Source organism: Herpailurus yagouaroundi, unplaced genomic scaffold (assembly GCF_014898765.1).
Source record: "Herpailurus yagouaroundi ecotype Mexico unplaced genomic scaffold, PumYag 198, whole genome shotgun sequence".
In the NCBI taxonomy this organism is placed as follows: domain Eukaryota; kingdom Metazoa; phylum Chordata; class Mammalia; order Carnivora; family Felidae; genus Herpailurus; species Herpailurus yagouaroundi.
This window is the reverse complement of record NW_024412429.1, coordinates 12814919-12834016: the sequence shown is the minus strand read 5'-3', so window position 1 is coordinate 12834016 and position 19098 is coordinate 12814919. Positions and strand designations below refer to the sequence as shown.

The window sequence follows — 19098 nt, the reverse complement described above, 5'->3', positions numbered from 1 at the left end:
GCCGACACGTTGTGTCCCAAATGGATCATATTTACCAAAACCAGTTAAGGAAGAAAAGAGCCCTTTCTTGCCACAGTTGGCTGCCGGCAGCCGCCGTAAAGGTATGGAGTAAGATTGCACGGGGTGGTTTATCTGGAAGGAACGGCGAAACTTAATAGCGATGGGTTTCCATGCCCCTTCTTCCTAAAATCGCAAAATGGGTAACTTTATTTAGTTGGGGGGAGGGGGGAGAGGAGACTGCTTGGTCCGGGAGACAGTTCCATTCAGGAGGGTGTTCTTCTGCGTTGTCCCTGTGGTGGCCCTCTAAGAGGCTGCCTGGTGACCCTTGAAATCTTCCAGGCGGCCTCGGGTCGTGGTAAGACGTTTATTTCTACGTGGTGAAGGGCTGGGGGTTCTCTTCTGTGTCACTCACTCGTTCTACCTCCTGTTTCTCGAGTGCTGCTGACATAATTGTTTTAATGGACAGTACCTGGCCACCTTCAGGTCCTTCTCCAGTGGCTTCAGCTGCGGTGTCTCTAGAAGTTTACAAGTCTTACAGGGTTCTTACAGGTGCAGAGCATATGCCGTAGATATTTCAGACCTAGGCTCTGAATGAAAAGTGTCGATCACTGGGCTTACGCTTTGAGCGTAACTGTTAGAATTTGTACACTTAAAGATGTTTGCTGACCTTAAGCTTTTTTTGTGCTGAAAAGGAAATATGAAACAAAACGGGTGCCGTTCTAAAAGCAGATTTCTATCGGATTTGGCTAATAGGGTAAGACTTGTCGCTTTGGGGTATCAGAGATTTTTGTGTTTGGTAAATGTGAAAAATACGGCAAGGTACGGTTGGAGAAGAGTTTATTTTTAGTGGCAAAACAGGCCCATAAGCGATCTCAGAATCAGGTCTTCACACCTTAACCTGTCATACCAAATAAGGTGTTTCATAATCTGGCTCCTGCCTGCCTTTTCAGTCTTGTCTGGGAGCTGTTCCCTGCGTCTCCCCTCCCTCGCCTCCTTACACACATGCACTACACACTGCCAGACACATCACACTAATTCCAAGTTGTCATTTCTAGACCTCTATCTGGAATGCATGAGCATTCCGCTTACACTCTTATTCCGATTTCCATCTGCTGTTTACGCACACATCCTTCACGTGTCAGTCAAATAGCTTCTCCAGGAGCCTTTTCTTCCCCATTATCTCTAGGCATTTAAGCTCTTCCTCTTGTTGTAGGCAGTGCCTCTACTGGAACATGACTTTTGTTTTCAAACACATCTAGCGATGCTACCTTGTACAGCTGTGCAAGTTGTTCACTGCGCAAGGCTGTCCTGTCCAGCGGGCAGTTAGAGGCTGAAATTTTGCACTCCACTTCCCAAACCCCTGGTGCACCACTCATCTCCACTGGAATGGGGCACCCTTTGTAATTCACCCGAAACACAGTGTGGGCTAGTGATGACCCTTCAGCCTGTCCCCACTACTGTATTCAGCACCCATCACAGACACTGACAGAGCAGGAGCTCAATTAAGGTTCCTTGCATGAGTGAGAAAAGAAAGGGTCGCTTCTATAGAAGTCTAGAAAGTTGTGAAGCAGGAAAGTGTTTGGGGAAATTTCTCATGTAAGTCAGCGTATAGGAATGTGCTTCAGTTTGCTGTATCTTATGTCTGGCTGGGTGGGCATATAGGTGGGCATCAGAGATGTGTGCCAACATGTAGTGGGCCTCCTTAGCTACTTTTCAAGGCACTAAGGTTTATACGTCTAATCATTTGCTGAGAGAAGGGTGCAAAAATCTTGAGAGTAAGGCCAAAAGAGCTTTGCTTACATAAACGTGTGATGATAAATTGAACGGAAGTGCCATCTCACACAGGAACTGAAGACATTCTAAAAATCACAAAAGTTTATAAAATTGCGGTATAAAATCTCACTTTGGCAGCGTCAGAAGAACTTGCCGGTGTGTGGAATCCTGGAATCTCTAGGATTCATAGCACAAAATGACTTGAAAGTTAACGTTTAGGACCAATTTTCCCATTTTTGTGGGTCAGGAAACCTAGGACCAGGGACTTGTCTAAGGTCTCGCGGCTTATGGAGGAGCATAGCCGGGATGAGCTCTCAGATTTTCTGGCTTTTAGTTCACTGCTCTTCATTCAGGTACCTATCCGGGTGCCCGCATTCTGGATCTTCCACCACTGGCTTCCGTGGGAAAACTTGCATAGTATAATTCTAATTTCTCAGGGAAGGGGAAGTTCTCAGCACCACAGCGCCTGGGGTCACGTGGGCATGTGGTAAATAATTGCTGAATGAAGGAGGGCGTGAACGAGCCAGCTGACCGTTTGCTTAAAGCAATTGTTTGACGTAGCACAAACCAGAGTCCTTGGAGTCCATAGTAGTGGAATTTGGCCTATGTGTTTGTGTTTCAGAGGTGCAGTAAAATAACACCTTTTGCTGGATAAACTTCATCGAAGAGATGGGTAGGAATTGCTTTCTGTAAATATAAACCACCAGAACTCCTGACGAAAAGGCATCCCAGAACACTCAGGATTTGGAATCGGTAGGGCTTTCCACAAACGAGCCTTGATTGTGCAGGCCTTAAACGTCACTGGCCTCAGCTTCTTCATGTAACCTCGTCGGTCTCGGAGTCATCAGAGGGGTCCAGTGAGCTCCCGTGTGGGATAGTACTTTGCACACCTTGGAAAAGTGAGTAGCACCCAGATGAAAGTCAGAATCTATGGCACGAAGTGCCTCTCAGACCCTGTGCTAGGCTCCAGGGAACGGTCCCATTTATTCCTCTGAAAAGAGCGTGGAGGTTTTTGGTGGAATGCAGAAGAAACTGAAGCCTCAACAACTGTCCCTCAGCCCTGAACAGGCATTTAGTGAGCCCCTAAGTTGTACTAAGTGCCTTAAGTCTCTGAAGTAAGAGAACTTCAAGTAGAGAAGAAAGGCAAGTGACATTGTGACATAAGAGCAAATCACTTTTTGAGGGGTGCCCGGGTGGCTCAGTCAGTTAAGCGTCAGACTTTGGCTCAGGTCAGGATCTCACAGTTCGTGAGTCCAAGCCCCGTGTCGGGCTCTGTGCTGACAGCTCGGAGCTTGGAGCCTGCTTCGGATTCTGTGTCTCTCTCTCTCTTTCTCTCTCTCTGTCTGTCCCTCCCCGCTCACACTCTGTCTCCTCTCTCTCTCTCAAAAAATAAATAAACATTAATAAAACTAAAAAAAAAAAAAAAAGCGCAAATCACTTTTTGGGCAGAGGAGATTTGCATTTTAGACCGAGCCCCTCTTAGGCTTGTGGTGAGTGGATTTAGCAAGGCCAGGCTGGTGGAAAGAGAGCGGTTGTGATAGAGCAGTTGATGCAAAGGCACTGGCTTGGAGGGCTGGGGACCCTGGAGGAGAAGGTTTCCTGAAACGGGCGGTGGAATGGGCCTGGGAGGGAGGGAGGATTGTGTCCAGTTAAGGATGTTCAGGATCTCAGCAACAGGGAGCAAGGTCGGAGACCTGTGGGGGCCCCTCACCCAAGTTCACATAGTAACGAAGTCCCACAGCTGAGATCTGACCCAGGTGTGCCTGCTTCCGTGTTCCTCTTTCATCCTGCCAGCTGTTGGCATGTCTGTAGCTGTAAGTGAATCGAGGATTTTCATGACAACCGAGCTCATTTGGAAGCTTTTATTTTTATGACCGAGCTCACAATTTTAAGAACGAACAAGAAGTTCCCACATGTGAAGCCCTCCACAGATTAGGGCCAGTAGATGCAGGCTGGTGCCCTGAGAAGGTTCCCCGCCAGGGGCGTGTATGGAGCCTTTCCCGACTTGGATTCCGGTCCGCCCTGGGATCCAGCCCGATCCTCTCCAGGCATTCCATCCAGCTGGAAGTGGGTCTGCTTTGTTTCCATTTATGAGGTTTCTAGATTGAGTAACAGAATCTGGACCTCAGCTTTCCTTGTGTTTTTCATGGTGTTGGGTTACAAGGTTTCTTTTTAAATTCTTGCTTAGATTTCTGATGGGGTCTCTTGGACACAGTTCTTCAGCAGTTGCCATTACTGATTCCTCTGCATTGCAGACAGGATGCAAAACTGAAATTTTGAAGGTTCTCCTGTCATTAGGAGTTTGGGAAATGGCATAGTAACTAAGCTGGCAAATTTTCCCTAAAACTGGTAAAAGGTAAGGATTCTCATTGCCTTTGAAGCATACCGATGGGTTTTAATACAATATTATTTTAAAACTCAAAGTGGTTTAAAATTTTTTTTAATTTCTGGTGTAGCGAACACACAGTGTTGTTAGTTTCAGGGTGTACATTATAAGGTTCAACAGTTCTGTGCATTACTCAGTGCTCATCATGGTAAGTGTCCTCTTAATCCCCTTCCCCTATTTCTCCCGCCCTCCCATCCACCTCTCCTCTTGAAACCATCCGTTTCACGGTGTTTTTCCTTATTTATTTTTGTCTAGTAAAGAGGTTCCTATGCCTCAGGATTTTCATCTCTAAAAGGAGGGCGACCGCAGTGCCTTCCTTATGGAAGATCGTTTTGAGAATTGAGAAATTAATTTACATAATGTGCTCAGAACCTTGCCTGCCACAGTACAGGAGTTCCAGAAGTGTTCATTCCTCCCTCCTTGGATGGGTGATGTGGTGGTCTCAAATTCTGTGAAATAAGGATGTTCAGCAGGCTGGAGCCGTGGGGTGGTGTGGCAAAGTACAGGGCCCACTCCTTCGGTTTTCCATCTCCTTTGCGCGCCGTCCCCTATGATGGTTTTTCCCGGTTTGGCAAACGCCTTGTTGCGGTCACCCCTTGAGACCCTGCGGAGCCTGCCTCCTGCGTGTCAGCCTCTCTTGGGTTTCCAGTACATGTGGTCTGTGCTGGTCATTGCATCCAAATTGTGATATGTTCACCATCGTGTAGGGAGCTCTTTGCTTATTTTCTTTCTGTACCCCTTCCAGGTTCAGCATGGTATTTCGTGGACACTCTTAAATGCTGGTTGATAGAGGGAGTGAAGTGTTCTTTGAAATTGTTTTTTGAGGGTAATATCATGATTGTAAAGTTGAGTGACCCTTGGCCAAGTATTTGGCTGTTTTAAATAGACGTTATCGTGGCTCCTGGTTGGTTAAGCATCTGACTTCCGTCACGACTCAGGTCGTGATCGCACGATTCATGGGTTCCAGTCCCGCACAGGGCTCGGGCTCTGTGCTGACAGCTTGGAGGCTGGAGCCTGCTTTGGATTCTGTGTCTCCCTTTCTCTCTCTGCCCCTCCCCTGCTGGCTCCCTCTCTCTCAAAAATAAACAAACATTGAAAATAAACACTGGATTTTACCAGTAATAAAATGCTAAAAATACATGTTTCCCCATCTTTCCTAAGTGTGGGGTAGTAGCAATGTCATCGCATGGGGTATTAATGGATCTAGATTTTGGTCTGGAATATACCTTCTACTCATTTGGCAATTCACCTACACGTAGGAGGGCGTTAGATTTCTCAGGAAGGAAATAAAAATTGCTTTCAAATGGTTCCCCATGTCTTCTGGTAGGTGAGGCATCAAATTCTCCTTGTTAATTTCCCTCTTCAGGCCTCATACTAGGGTGGTGATTCATATGATAGTACTTGTATTTACCCGTACCACTCTAGATAACCATAACACTGGTTTAAAATGGATATTTTTGTACTTTCAGAAGAGGGGATTTGTACACAGGAGCAGAAACCGAGGAAGAACACATCTGGAATACATTCAGATGAATTAAGTTATCGTTTGTGTCGGTGGCATTTGAAACGTCTGGGATTAATACTTAACTGTATGAAGACGTGAAACCTTGATGAACGTTTGCCAAATCAAAAACCGAAATGTTTTCCCATTTAACTGTTTCATTTTGAACTTTGCTTCTGGAAAAACATAATCGCTCCGAAACCGTAGTTTTCTGTAATAACTCTCCCTTCACAGCTGTCTGCAGAACTTCTTGTTGAGAAATGCCCCACGTTACATTGTGGGCAGATAACTTTGTTGTACATAAGACTTGCAATCAGAAACGCCTCTGATTGGATCCATTTGTTACATACACATCCATGGGTGGATCCGTTTGTTGCATACACATCCAACGCCTGCCAGCAGCTCGCTTCTTTTCATTTTCTCCCGCGTCGGAATTGTGTTGTTTTACCTGGAGAACACTGAACCCACCCAGGTCATCTCAAATGTCCTCTTTCTGACACTTTCCCATCTCCTTACTTTTTCTGGAAAAGTATACTCTGTCCTCTGCACTCAGAGGGTCCATCTGCTAATTGGTGGCATTACCCACATAGAGGTTGAATGTGTGTCTGTGTCCTTCCCTCTCTCAGTTGGATTCCTTATTAACTTTTTTTTTTAATGTTCATTTTTGAGAGAGAGAGAGAGAGAGAGAGAGAGAGACAGACTGCCAGCAGGGGCGGGGCAGAGACAGTGGGAGGCACCAAATCCGAAGCAGGCTCCAGGCTCTCAGCTGTCCGCACAGAGCCTGACGCGGGGCTCGAACCCATGAACTGTGAAATCATGAGCCGAGCTGAAGTTGGACACTTAACTGACAGAGACACCCAGGTGCCCCCCCTTCTTAACTATTTAAAAGCTATCATTCCATGCTTGTTGTTTGTAATGTTTTGGGACCCATATGCCTCTTTCATCAGTGCCTTTTTCTTCCTTCTAATGGGCAACAAAGAATGAACTATTTAAAGATACTTGTATGTGTTTGACGGGATTGTTCTTGGTATGTGTCCAGTCAGAGGTAATAATCCGGCAGTCAGCATACCATATTGAAAAAAGACTGGAGCTTGGGTTTTGGATAATTTAAGAGCCTCGGTTTTGGGTAGTTTTGCCAAAAATAAGTGTGTGATCTTAAGCGAAACGTGACCACCTCTCTGAGTTTCCATTTCTGAATTTGCGACTTTGGTGGCCGGGGGGAGTCACAGTGGACTAAATGACTTAGGGATCCTTTCAGCTATAAAACTCAATGCTTGTATTCAGTGTTGAGTGTAAGAAAACAGAAGGAAAAAAACGTTACGAGAATTTAAAAGTAGCCTATTTGTTCTTTGCTATTATGCTCCCCGGCGTTTGAGCATTCATTTCTGGAGGGCCAGTAGCCATCAGCCAACACTAGTAAGGAGGGCAGGGCTGGGGAGCGTGTTGAGTCCTGGTAAATCCAAAATGAATGACTAGATACAGCAGGGAAATAATTATCTGTGATCTTGGGGGCTGTGGATAACATGAATTTCAAGGCCTCTGGAACTGGGTGTGGGGGAATTCAGTATTGAACTAGAAGGGCTGGGGAAGAAACAGATAAGATCAGTGCCTCAGTGGAGTTCTAGAGTGCAGGGTGGGCTGGTGTAGGTGTGTGTAGAACAAAGTAGCCACATCGGTTCCCAGGTGGAGATGCTATGAAAATGTCCATATAAAGTGATGCCATTACCGAGTCTTCTTGATGTTTGTTTATTTTTGAGAGCGAGTGAGTGCGTGTGGAGAGGGGAGGGACAGAGAGAGAGTGAGAGAGCGAGAGAGCCTCCTAAGCAGGCTCCATGCTCAGCGCCATTTTGGGGCTCAACCTCACCACCGTGGAGACCACAACTTGAGCCGATATCAGGAGTTTAGTGCTTAACCCACTCGGCCACCCGGGCACCCCTGGCATTGCTGAGTCTTAATGGGATGGCTTGTGAAGACCAGTCAGGAGAGGATTTAGGTAACGGTCAGGTCTTGTTACCTTCTCTTACACGTGGAGAAACTGAAGCCAGAAATGGCAGTTCTCAAACTCGAATTTGCCTATCCGTTTGGGAGTTCAGGTTAACTTTAACTGCAGATTCAAGTGCAGGTTCCTGGAACTTACTTTGACCTGGTGATTCTGGAGACCCAGGGGGCACTTTACCACGCACATCAGGTGTTGCTGGTGGCTATTCGCAGTTTGAGAAACTCTACCCTTTGGGTGACTGACCATTGCCCTTGAAGGACACCCAACCTGGAGAACAGGTGGGGGTGTGCGGGGTGGGATCCTGGCACCTTTTATGTGTCCTTCCCTGCGTGGTGCTGGCCTGAAGTGGCTTGGCCAGGATTGGGAGACCTAACTATTAATTTGCCAGAGAGGGACAAGAGACTTGGAGGTTACCCACCTATAAATCCAGCAGTTTTTTCCATATTTCTGACGGACCTGTGATGTGCTGTTTGACAGGCACCATTTTTTTTTTTTCAAGAAACGTTTAAAGAAAAGATTTGTTAAACATATTAGTTATAAGCCTATTAAAAGTGAACACCAGGGGCACCTGGTGGCTTAGTTGGTTAAGCATCTGACTTGGGCTCAGGTCATGATCTCATGGTTCGTGGGTTCAAGACCCGCGCCGGGCTCTGTGCTGACAGCTCAGAGCCTGGAGCCTGCTTCAGGTTCTGTGTCTCCCTCTCTCTCTGCTCCCCACCCCTTCCCCCCTACCACACGCTCGCTCTCTCTGTGTCTCTCTCAAAAATAAACATTAAAAAAGTGAACACCAGTAGAGAAAATTTCAGCGTATTTAAGAACACCTATTTTGTAATGACTGTTAACGAAAAAGCATTTCTGTCTCTTCCATAAAGGTCATTTCCCAAGAAACCCTAACAAGCATCATTTTGCCAGTTCTATTTCAGGTTTCCACGTAACCGAGATTTTCAAATGACCTGTCTAAGCATTGGGGGATGTCACCATGTCCGACTGTAATAAGTTCCGCCTTGGCCATTAGTCTCAATGTGCGAGGAAATTGGGTCCAGAAGGATGGTTGACGTTGCTGGAGCCCGTGTATGTGTTGAGAAGAGAATGTCATTGCAGTATGGCATTTTCTGAAAAGCTGTCTGTCACAGAAACTGAATTTTGGTGGCTTGATAAATCTCATTAGTTAGAAAATTGAGTAAAACTTGAACGTGTCTACACAGTTGGCAGCCAACACTTGGAATTTTCCGCAAATCAATAAACGGGTAGTTCTGCAAATGGATGGGCTCGTACCCATTTTATCGTCAACGTGAAGTAACACCTCCTGTCATTTCCGTGTTGTCTAAAGGAAAATCTTCAAACATTTATAGAATGCGTCAGAGATTCTTGAAGAATTTCAGTACATTTATATCTCTGGGTGCAGCAGGCAGGACCAACTTTGAAAAATGATAGTGATACAGACATGAAGATTTATATTCACAGACACATATTAGGAACGTCTCAGATCACGAACCGCTGTATAACGCTTTCATAGTTTGTCACGTATCAGTAAGCCTTTTAGAACAGAATAACCTTTCGAAATCTTGTAATTCAACCCATTTCTCAGAGAGAAACTTGATGTTTGGGGAAGTTAAATGACCTGCTTTAATCCTCTATTCTCAGAAGTTAGTGCAAGCAGAGCGAGGCTTAGATCCCAGGATTCTTTCTGCTTCTCTTTGCTTACCCGTTAGCAGGACCTGCTGGGAGTACTCCATCGAAGAACCAGGAAATGTTTCAGATTTTCTGTGGGAGTGGACCCAAACCTATGACTTCTTGGAATTAGCAGAGGCAACAACAACTTCTTCATTTGTGTACCTCAGCGCTTCCTCAAAGGAATGCGCGACTTTACAGAGAGAGAATGGCCTACAGCCGGGGCTTATTGTGTTGGTTAAGGCAGATTGTATCATCTGCACGGAGATAAAGGGACTTTTTCCTAGCAGTTTGTGAGTGGGGGATGTGAGGATCCTGGATACATTATTGGAGCCGAAAGGAATCTGGGGAGGCATCTCGTTCACCCCTTTATTTTGTGTAAGGAGAAACATGGCTTTGTCTTGCCTCCATGTTTATAAATAGCCATGGCGTTTTTGTGGATGGTTTTAAAAAGCAACAACTGTATCTTAAAAGTCTATCAACGTGGGCTGATTATAAACAAGATCATGACAAAGCAGTTGTCTGTGTCATTCACAATACATATTGGTTTTGATGACCATCCTGCTCCATTAGTCTGGATATAACGGGTCTGTAAAGATGGCGGTTTGGGGGAGGGGGGCAGGGACTGGTTTTCCGTGGGAAGGCGGTGGGCCACGCTTCCAGAAGGGGACTCTCGGTTAAGAACAGTTACCTATAGCCTTGCAATGGCAGTGAATTGTAGTCCAAGGAAAGGAAGCTTACTCTCCAAATAGAAACCACCCTTAAATTGTGGTCTGGAGCCTGGCTTTCAAGTTTTGTGTCTTTGCTCTTGAGGTATCTCGTGGGTTTTTGCAGGTATATGCAAACGGTGGGAGTTTGTGCAGGGTGGGGATGGAGGAACGTGGCCAGGAGACGGTGAGGGCTTTGCCTGTCAAATCTTCATTATTGCAATGCATCCCTTTATACTAGTTAATCTGAAGCGAATTAATGAGCGGAGGCCCTGGAAATGTTCATATTCTTTGGGAGCCGCTTACACTCTTCACATGAGTTCTGGAAGTTGGCTAAAGCCTTCCACCTCTTTTCACCCCTCCCTGAAGCCTCTCCGCTTTGGTAGATGCTGTATTTCCTTTTCAGGATGAAAGTTCATCTACCGAGTGCTTCATAGGACCTAGTTTGGAAGATTTTATTTCATCAAGGAAAAGATAAGTAGGGGTTTGAGTAGTATGAGTCTCACCGTGGCTCTTAATTTTAGATGTTCAAGCTTCATGTTGTAATTTGTCATTTGGCATTCTTGAAATTTGTGAAAATCGCCTGAAATTGAGGTGTGGCTTACAACAGTTAGTCTGTGTAGTGCCTCTTGTATGTTTATTTTGCAGAAGGTCAGCAAATTCACCTGTGTAGGTGATGGATTTATGCCTCAAACCTCACACACCATGAGGCCTGGTGGAATTAGTCACCTCAGGCTGGGGGGTGAGAAGTGGTTGTGTTTCTACTTATTTTTGAGAATCTGGAAATGAGGTTTCAGATATTGGATATAATGGGTCTGTGAAGTCTATATAGACCCATCTAGGTTTTTTTTTTTAGAAGGAGCTGTCTCATAGTTTTAAAATTTTCCTGCATTTTATCTGTCTCTTTTTGGTGTGTTCTAAGATCCAATATATTGATTACGGATCATCTAGGGTACCGTGACTGGTTTTCCAAAAATAAATTTTTTAGCATTTCTCAGCCCTTTTGAGGTTTAATCTCTGAAATATTAGTAAATCCTACCCCCTTGAATTACTCCTTGAAGACTTTAACTTGTATCTGACCCTCTTGGATGTGGATGTTCTTATTGTGAAAAAAGAAAAAAAAATATTGACTGCATCATAGCTGCATTTGAAGACCTTATCACAACGTTGGTCTTTCTTTTTTCAGTGGGTGAATCTGTAGTTAGGATCAGTATTTTGGGGCAGTTGTTTCTTGTGTGATTCAGTAGAGATGTGGGATTAGAATAGGAGGAGGAAAGGAAAGAACAATGGGTTTCGCTCCAGAATGGAGATCCTCAAACTTCCAGGCATCAGAATCACCTGGAGAGCACAATTTCTGGGCCCCTCCCTCCCACGCTTACTTGTTCTGATTAGGAGCTGGGATTGGCCGGAGAATTTTCATTTCTAACAAGTTTCCACGAGATGCTGCTTCCGTTGACCCCACACCACATTTGGGGCACTCCTGTTCTGGAGGTCCAGTTCTGGTCGGCACTGGATAAGGTTGGAGATGTATGGACACCATTCAGCCTCTCCAGGTTTGTTTGCCTGTTTGTGAAAGGTACAATATTGGTGGTTTTCACACCTTCAAAATTAGAGGAATCTTCTGTTCCAAACTACATCTTTTGTGAAATTCCAACAAACAAAAGAGATACACTGGAATTGTGTGAATTACAGCCAGGGTAGAGGACAAAAGGATTCAAGTGTCCTTTTGTCTTACTCCCCTGGGCTGGGAGTGGGGAAAGTCCCCAGGGCCCCTCCAGAGGACTCAATGTAGTGCTGAATCTGGCGGAAGAGATTTTCTAAGGCCCTTAAGCATTGGCACCTTTCCGTCTGAATGTGTATGCTCTTGACTCTGTTGCACTGCTACTTATAAAGTTGAAAGAATCTGATCTGTGCTTTTTAGAATAAGAAACCGTGTTTGGGATACATGAATAGGTAGGAAATAAATGGGTTTGAGACTTCCGTGGTAACAGAAGCTTTACAGCTCATTTCGAGTAGAAATGGAGAGATGAAGGGCGCCTGGGTGGCTCAGTTGGTTGAGCATCAGACTTTGGTTCAGGTCATCATGATCTTGCAGTTCGTGGGTTCGAGCCCCGCGTCGGGCTCTGTGCTGACAGCTCAGAGCCTGGAGCCTGCTTCGGATTCTGTGTCTCCCTCTCTCTCTGCTCCTTCCCCACTCATGCTGTGTCTCTCTCTGTCTCTCAAAAATGAATAAACATAAAAACATTAAAAAAAGAAATGGAGAAATGAGTAGGACAGGAAACAGGGAGGGGAAGGGGGAGGGGCTGATTTGGACAACAGGGATGTGCTTTGCTGCCTTTCTTTTTAGCCAGTATGTGTAATTGAATTTATAGAATTTAACCTGTTCTTGTAAGTCTGATGGTCAAGCCTGAAATTGAATTTCCTAATCTTTACTGGAATCTTTGCTGGAAAATAGTTGGGAGGGAGAGCAGCAGTACTAATGTTTCAGTAAAAAGAATGAAAGCTCTCATAAGTCACCGATGTCCAGAGAAGATGTCTGCCTCCTATTCTTGGTTCCTTTTGTTGTCCACTGTATGGAAACCCTAAATCAGCCTAGGATTAAATTGTGAATGAGTTTAAACTTGACTTTGGTACTCTGCTTTGGGCTTTCGGAAACCTTCATTTTCACTCTGCTTTTTTCCTTATCTCACTGTCCCTATAATAAAAGGTCTACGTAGAAACAAAATAAGTATCCATAAATATGGAACGATTTCTGTGCTATGTTAAGAGGATATTCAGGTACAGAACACTGTATACAGTAGGCAGCCTTTTGAATAAAACAGTATCCCCCCCCCCCCAAACTATCAGTCACGGGTAGTGATGTCAGTTTAGTGGGTCAGGTTGTTTTCTTTAATTTTTTTGGTCCTTTTAATTCTAAAGATATATATATATATATATATATATATATATATTTTGATTCCAGCAGCTTTCTTTTTTTTTTCTTTTGAGTGGTACCCATACTGAGACATCCATGAGGTGTAATAACAAAGCATAATGTGGAATAGAGGGTATCCAAGTATATTGCAATGTGGTAAGGATAACTATTTCTTGAAACTTTCAGTTCTCTGTATATCAGTATTTATATACGTGTGTGTATGTGCACATATGTATGCATTGTGTGTATCATATATAGTATTTTAGGGTTCTATAGGGTATATTAGGATATATATGTATGTATATCCACTCAAAAAAAGTTTTATTATAAGGAAGTGGCTCACGTGATCATGGAGGCAGGTAAATCCAAAATCTGCACTGTGGACAGACAGCCTGGAGCCCCAGGAGAGCTGATGGTGCAGATAAAGTCTCGGTCCGGCAGGTCTTCTTAAACATTTTTTTTTTTTTTAAGTTTTTAGTTTAATCAGCCGGTGCTCATCACAAGTGCACTCCTTAATCCCGATCACCTATTCCGCCCATTCCCCCACACACTTCCCCTCTGGTAACCATCAGTTTGTGATCTGTAAGTTATGAGTCTGTTTCTTGGTTTGTCTCTCCCTCCCTGCCCCACCTCCGCCTTTGCTCATTTGTTTTCTTTCTTAAATTCTACATAAGCGTGCAATCATATTGTACTTGTTTTCCTCTGACTTATTTCTCTTGTATTTTCCAGCTCCATCCATGTCATCACAAATGGCAAGGTTTCATTTTTTAATGGCTGAATAATAATATTCGATTGTACGTCTTTACTATGTTTTCGTTATCCGTTCTTCAATCGTTGGACACTTGGGCTGCTTCCGTGTTTTGGCTATTGTAAACAATGCTGCTATAAACATAGGGGTGCACATACCTTTTTGGATGAGTGTTTTTGTGTTCTTTGGGCAGATACCCAGTAGTGCCATTGCTGGATTATAGGGTAGTTCTATTTTTAACTTTTTGAGGAAACTCCATACCGTTTTCTATGTGGCTGCACCAGTTGGCATTCCCACCCACAGTGCGTGAGGGCTCCTTTTTCTCTACATCCTCACCAACACCTGTTGTTTCTTGTGCTGTTGATTTTAGCCACTGACAGGTGTGAGGTGTTACTTCATTATGGTTTTTATTTGCATTTCCCTGATAAGTGATGATGAGCATCTTTTTACATGTCTGTATGTCTTCTTTGGAGAAATGCCTGTACATGTCTTCTGCCGGTTTTTAAATTGTATTATTTTGGGTGCTGAGTTGTGTAAGTTCTATATATATCTTGGATACTAACCCCATTGAAGACATCATTTGCAAATACCTTCTCCCATCCCATAGGTTGCCTTTTAGTTTTGTTGATTGTTTCCTTTGCCTTGCAGAAGTTTTTATTTTGATGTAGTCCCAGTAGTTTATTTTTGCTTTTGCTTCCCTTGCCCCAGAGGACCTATCTAGAAAAAAGTTGCTCTGGCCAGTGTCAAAGAAATTACTGGATGTGCTCTTTTCTAGGATTTTCATGGCTTCCTGTCTCACGTTTAGGTCTTTTATCCGTTTTGAATTTATTTTTGTGTATGGTGTAAGAAAGTGTTCCAGGTTCATTCTTCTGCATGTTGCCGTCCAGTTTTCCCAACACCATTTGTTGCAGAGATGTTTATTTTTCTATTGGATGTTCTTTAATACTTCGCCAAAGGTTAATTGACTGTATGACCATGGGTTTATTTCTGGGTTTTTTATTTTATTGATCTGTGTGTCTATTTTTGTGCCAGTACCATACCGTCTTGATGACTGCAGCTTTGTAATAAAACTTGGAAGTCTGGAATTGTGATGCTTCCAGCTTTGTTTTTAGTTTTCAAGATTGCTTTGGCTCTTCAGGGTCTTTTGTGGTGCCATACATATTTTAGAGTTGTTTTTTCTAGCTTTGTGAACAGTGCTGTTGGTATTTTGATAGGGATTGCATTGAATGTATCAGTTGCTTTGGGTAGTATAGACCTTTTAGCGATATTTGTTCCAATCCATGAGCATGGAATCTCTTTCCATTTCTTTTGTCTTCAATTTCTTTCATGAGTGTTTTATAGTTTTCAGAGTACAGATCTTTCATGACTTTGGTTAGTTTATTCCTAGGTATCTTATTATTTTTGGTGCAGTTGTAAATGGGATTGTTTTCTTAATTTCTCTTCCTGCTGCTTCATTATTGGTGTATAAAAATGCAACAGATTTCTTTACATTGATTTTTGTATGCTGAGACTTAACTGAATTCATTTGTCACTTTTAGCAGTGCTTTGGTGGGGTCTTTAGGGTTTTTTTATATAGAGTATTGTATCATCTGGAAATAGAGAAAGTTTTACTTCTTCCTTACCTATTTGGATGCCTTTTATTTCTTTGTGTTGTCTGATTGCTTGTGGCTACGATTTCCAGTACTGTGTTGAACAACAGTGGTGAGAGTGGACATCGTTTTCTTGTTCCTGTCCTTAGGGGAAAGCTCTCAGTTTTTCGCCATTGAGGGTAATGTTTGCTGTGGGTTTTTCATATATGGCCTTTATTATGTTGAGGTACATTCCCTCTCCCTCTAAACCTGCTTTTTTGAGGGTTTTTGTCATGAATGACTGTTGTACTTTGTCAAATGCTTTTCCTGCATCTACTGAAATGAGCAAATGTCTCTTATCATGTCTCTTATTGATGTGATCGTTGTGTGACATGATTGATTTGCCAATATTGAACTACCCGGGCAACCCAGGGACAAATCCCACTTGATTGTGGTGAAGGATTTTTAAAAATATATTGTTGCATTCGTTTTGCTAGTATTTGTTGAGCATTTTTGTGTCTGTGTTCACCAGAGGTACTGGCCTGTAGTTCTTTCTTCGTGGCATATGTATCTGGTTTTAGTATCAGGGTAATGCTGGCCTCATGGAACGAATTTGGAAGTTTTCCTCCCTTCATATTATGAAGAGCAACCTGTTTTACTCAGAGTTCATTGATTTAAATGCTAATCTCATCCCCAAACACCCTCTAAGTTGACAACTAAAAATAACCATCACATACAGGTATAATAAGTTAGAAGGCAAAATGTGTCATATATATATCTGCATGTAAACAGATATATATGGATATATTTATATAAAGGGTTATATATGGGGATATATATGTATATATGTGTGTATATATATATATACACATATATGTGTATATGTGTGTGTATATATATATACACACATATATATGTGTATATATGTGTGTGTATATATATATACACATATGTGTGTATATGTGTGTGTATATATATATACACATCTGGATGTATAATTACTACAGGATATATGTATACATACACATAGAGGTATATATACATATAGTTGTGTATGTATATGAATGAATGATATAGACCGATAGATACCATGGAATGTCTCTGAAGGATTCACAGAACACGTCAGAGCCTTAGAGCAGAGGTTCTCTGTCTGGGGATAGGGTTCTTCTTAATTACTTTAGGTGCGTTTCTATAGGTATGTCTGTGTCAGGCCTTCCTTAACACTTTCGTGCCTTTCCTTCAAGAATGACTTTTAAAATGGGGGGACAGGGGATAGAAAGCAGCAGAATATTTTCTGGAGAAGTTGGCAGGGCTGAAGCAAAGACGGGACTGCTGCCCTGAGGATGAATTTTAGGCGCCAGCCAGTGGGCAGGTAGTGATGGGCTCTTGGGGGCAGAGGGCCTTGCTGAAGTCCCTAGGAGTCCACGGCGCTCCTGTCATGGGCGTAGTACCTGAGGCTCCTGGAAGGTAAGAGACACGCATGTTTGCTTGGTCTTAGCTCTGTGGACGCCAGGGCCACCTTAACTACCGTCTGCACTTCACCCAGGCACTAATGTTCGTGCTAAGTGACTGACGAGGTAAGGATGCCTATAGTTTTTTTTTTATTTTTTTTATTTTTTTTTAAAATTTTTTTTCAACGTTTATTTATTTTTGGGACAGAGAGAGACAGAGCATGAACGGGGGAGGGGCAGAGAGAGGGAGACACAGAATCGGAAACAAGGATGCCTATAGTTTGTAGTGACCTGTGCCATGTGGGATTCCTATGACCATCTTTAAAGTTTTACACTTGTGTAATCACAACATATCCTTTAAAACATTATGGACCTACCCTTTGAATCACGGGTTATCAGTTTTGTTTTGGTTGGTTTCCCTAGAGGTGAGGGGCTGGGGGAACCTGGGAGCTACTGTTACGTATATATTCGTAAATCAGTAGGCTGCTCATTTTCTTAAGCCTGGGAAGTAGGTAAAACAAACAAACAAACAAACAAACAAACAAACAAACTTAAGAGCAGTTCCTTTCAGGCCTTATTCATGTTGGGTGAGCACTCCATAACATGGAGTGATGTAAAAAAAAAAATATTCCCTAGATATGTGAGGTAGCCGCTCAATTTGCAAGACATAATTTTCATTTTAAGGGGTCGGGACATTGTTCTGGAATTGACCTTAGTTAGGAAACTTTGGGACAGTTAACTCTTGCGTCTGTGCTTGATCATTTGAGTTAGAAGCCCTCTCCCTTGGACTTCACCGTATGCTGCTGTCGGCCGAGTGTCTCAACTTATCATTCAAATGAGCTGGCTTCTCAGATTCTTCTTATCATATTAAGATAATTGGGTATGAAATATTTTGAATGACACAGTTGCTTCAGCCAGTCTCCATACTGAACCGTGAAATGGCTTGCCTCTGTGCACACACTGCTGCCTTCAGCCGTATTGATCTGTTTTTCTCCTAGAGTGTGTCTGACAGTGACCTCATGACTAGTGTGTGATTTAAACATGGACGACGCATAATTTTGGTTCCTTTGGGATCGTCCTCAGTTTTTATACCTTATCTGCCTCTCAGCAATCCATTTAATTACAGCTATTTTGATATTTGGCCAAGTCGCTGCAACCAGTGAACTCTCCCTGGGGAGACAATAAACTTTTGACGGGCACACCAGTAAAAATGGAATTCGTCTGCAAACACACACTTTTTCAGGATTGTTCTTGTAAATGTGTAGAGTAGCTGGCAGCCTTTTGATGCTTCTGGAGGGATTCTGGTGGGCACCAAATGGTGCACAGCTACTGTCTGCTTCGGAAATGTTAACAAGAGGCTCAGCTTTTCTGGACGGTGTGCTTTGGCTTTCTGAGATAGCTTCCATGCAGGAAAAACCTTCTTTTTAAAGCCAAATGTAGGCTCTGGCCTTTCTCCAAGAGAAGTCTTATAAATATATCAAAGCTGATACTGTGCTGAATTTCTTTATAGAAAGAAAAAAAGGAGTGGTTAATAAATAACATGTAATGTTTGAGTAGAGCTCAAATTCAAAGAGAGCATCTTCTGTCCTGGCCAGTTTATTACAAACCTTTTATGTCCAAGCCCTGATTCCCTCTACCCCCTCCCTCAATTGTTCTGTTCCATCTTACGCCGTATCTCTCTTCACATTTCTCATCCCCTTTTTTTTGTTATTTATTTATTTTTTTGCTACGAGAGTTTACTAAGACAAAAGGAGCTCACAGAGTAGGAAGAGAAAGATAATCCTTACATATTTGGATTTATCCTCCTTTTGAGCATTTGTTTTTTTTAAAGTTCATTTTATTTGGAGAGAGAGAGAGAGAGCACAGGAGGGGCAGAGAGAGAGAGAGAGAGAGAGAGAGAGAGAGAGAGAGAGAGAGAGAATCCTAAGCAGGCTCTGCCCAGTCAATGCAGACCCCAATACAGGGCTTGAACTCATGAACTGTGAGATCATGACCTGAGCTGAAATCAAGGGTCGGACGGTTAGCCGACTGAGCCACCCAGGCGCCCCACCTTTTGAGCCTTTGATTGAATGTAGTTTTACAAAAACTGATATTTTTTTCCTACCTCTGTGCTGAGTGGGTGGGTGGGGTTGTTAGAAGCAAAAACAAACCCACCAACTAAACCCCTTCACGTCCTAATTCTATAATGTAGGATGATATTTTATAGAATTAAGCATAGGCTGGTTTGTGATGCTACTACAGAAATACTTCATATATACCCACACCCACCCACCTCACCTTAAAATCTTATGCTGCAGAATTTGGAGCCCCTGAACTATTTGCATCCTAAAATACCAGGAGAGACCCTAGAGTCGTTCCAGACTCCCTTCAGAAGACAGAG

At 43.2% G+C, this 19098-nt stretch overlaps 1 protein-coding gene across 1 annotated transcript in view; it reads left to right on the top strand.

Annotated features, from left to right (window-relative positions):
- Nucleotides 1–19: 19 nt before the first annotated feature.
- TIAM2 (TIAM Rac1 associated GEF 2) overlaps nt 20–19098 on the top strand; it is a 224362-nt gene continuing 205283 nt past the window's right edge. The window contains exon 1 of the mRNA XM_040448800.1: nt 20–101. The gene's annotated coding sequence lies outside the window, so the exon portion shown is untranslated. The remainder of the gene's footprint in view (nt 102–19098) is intronic.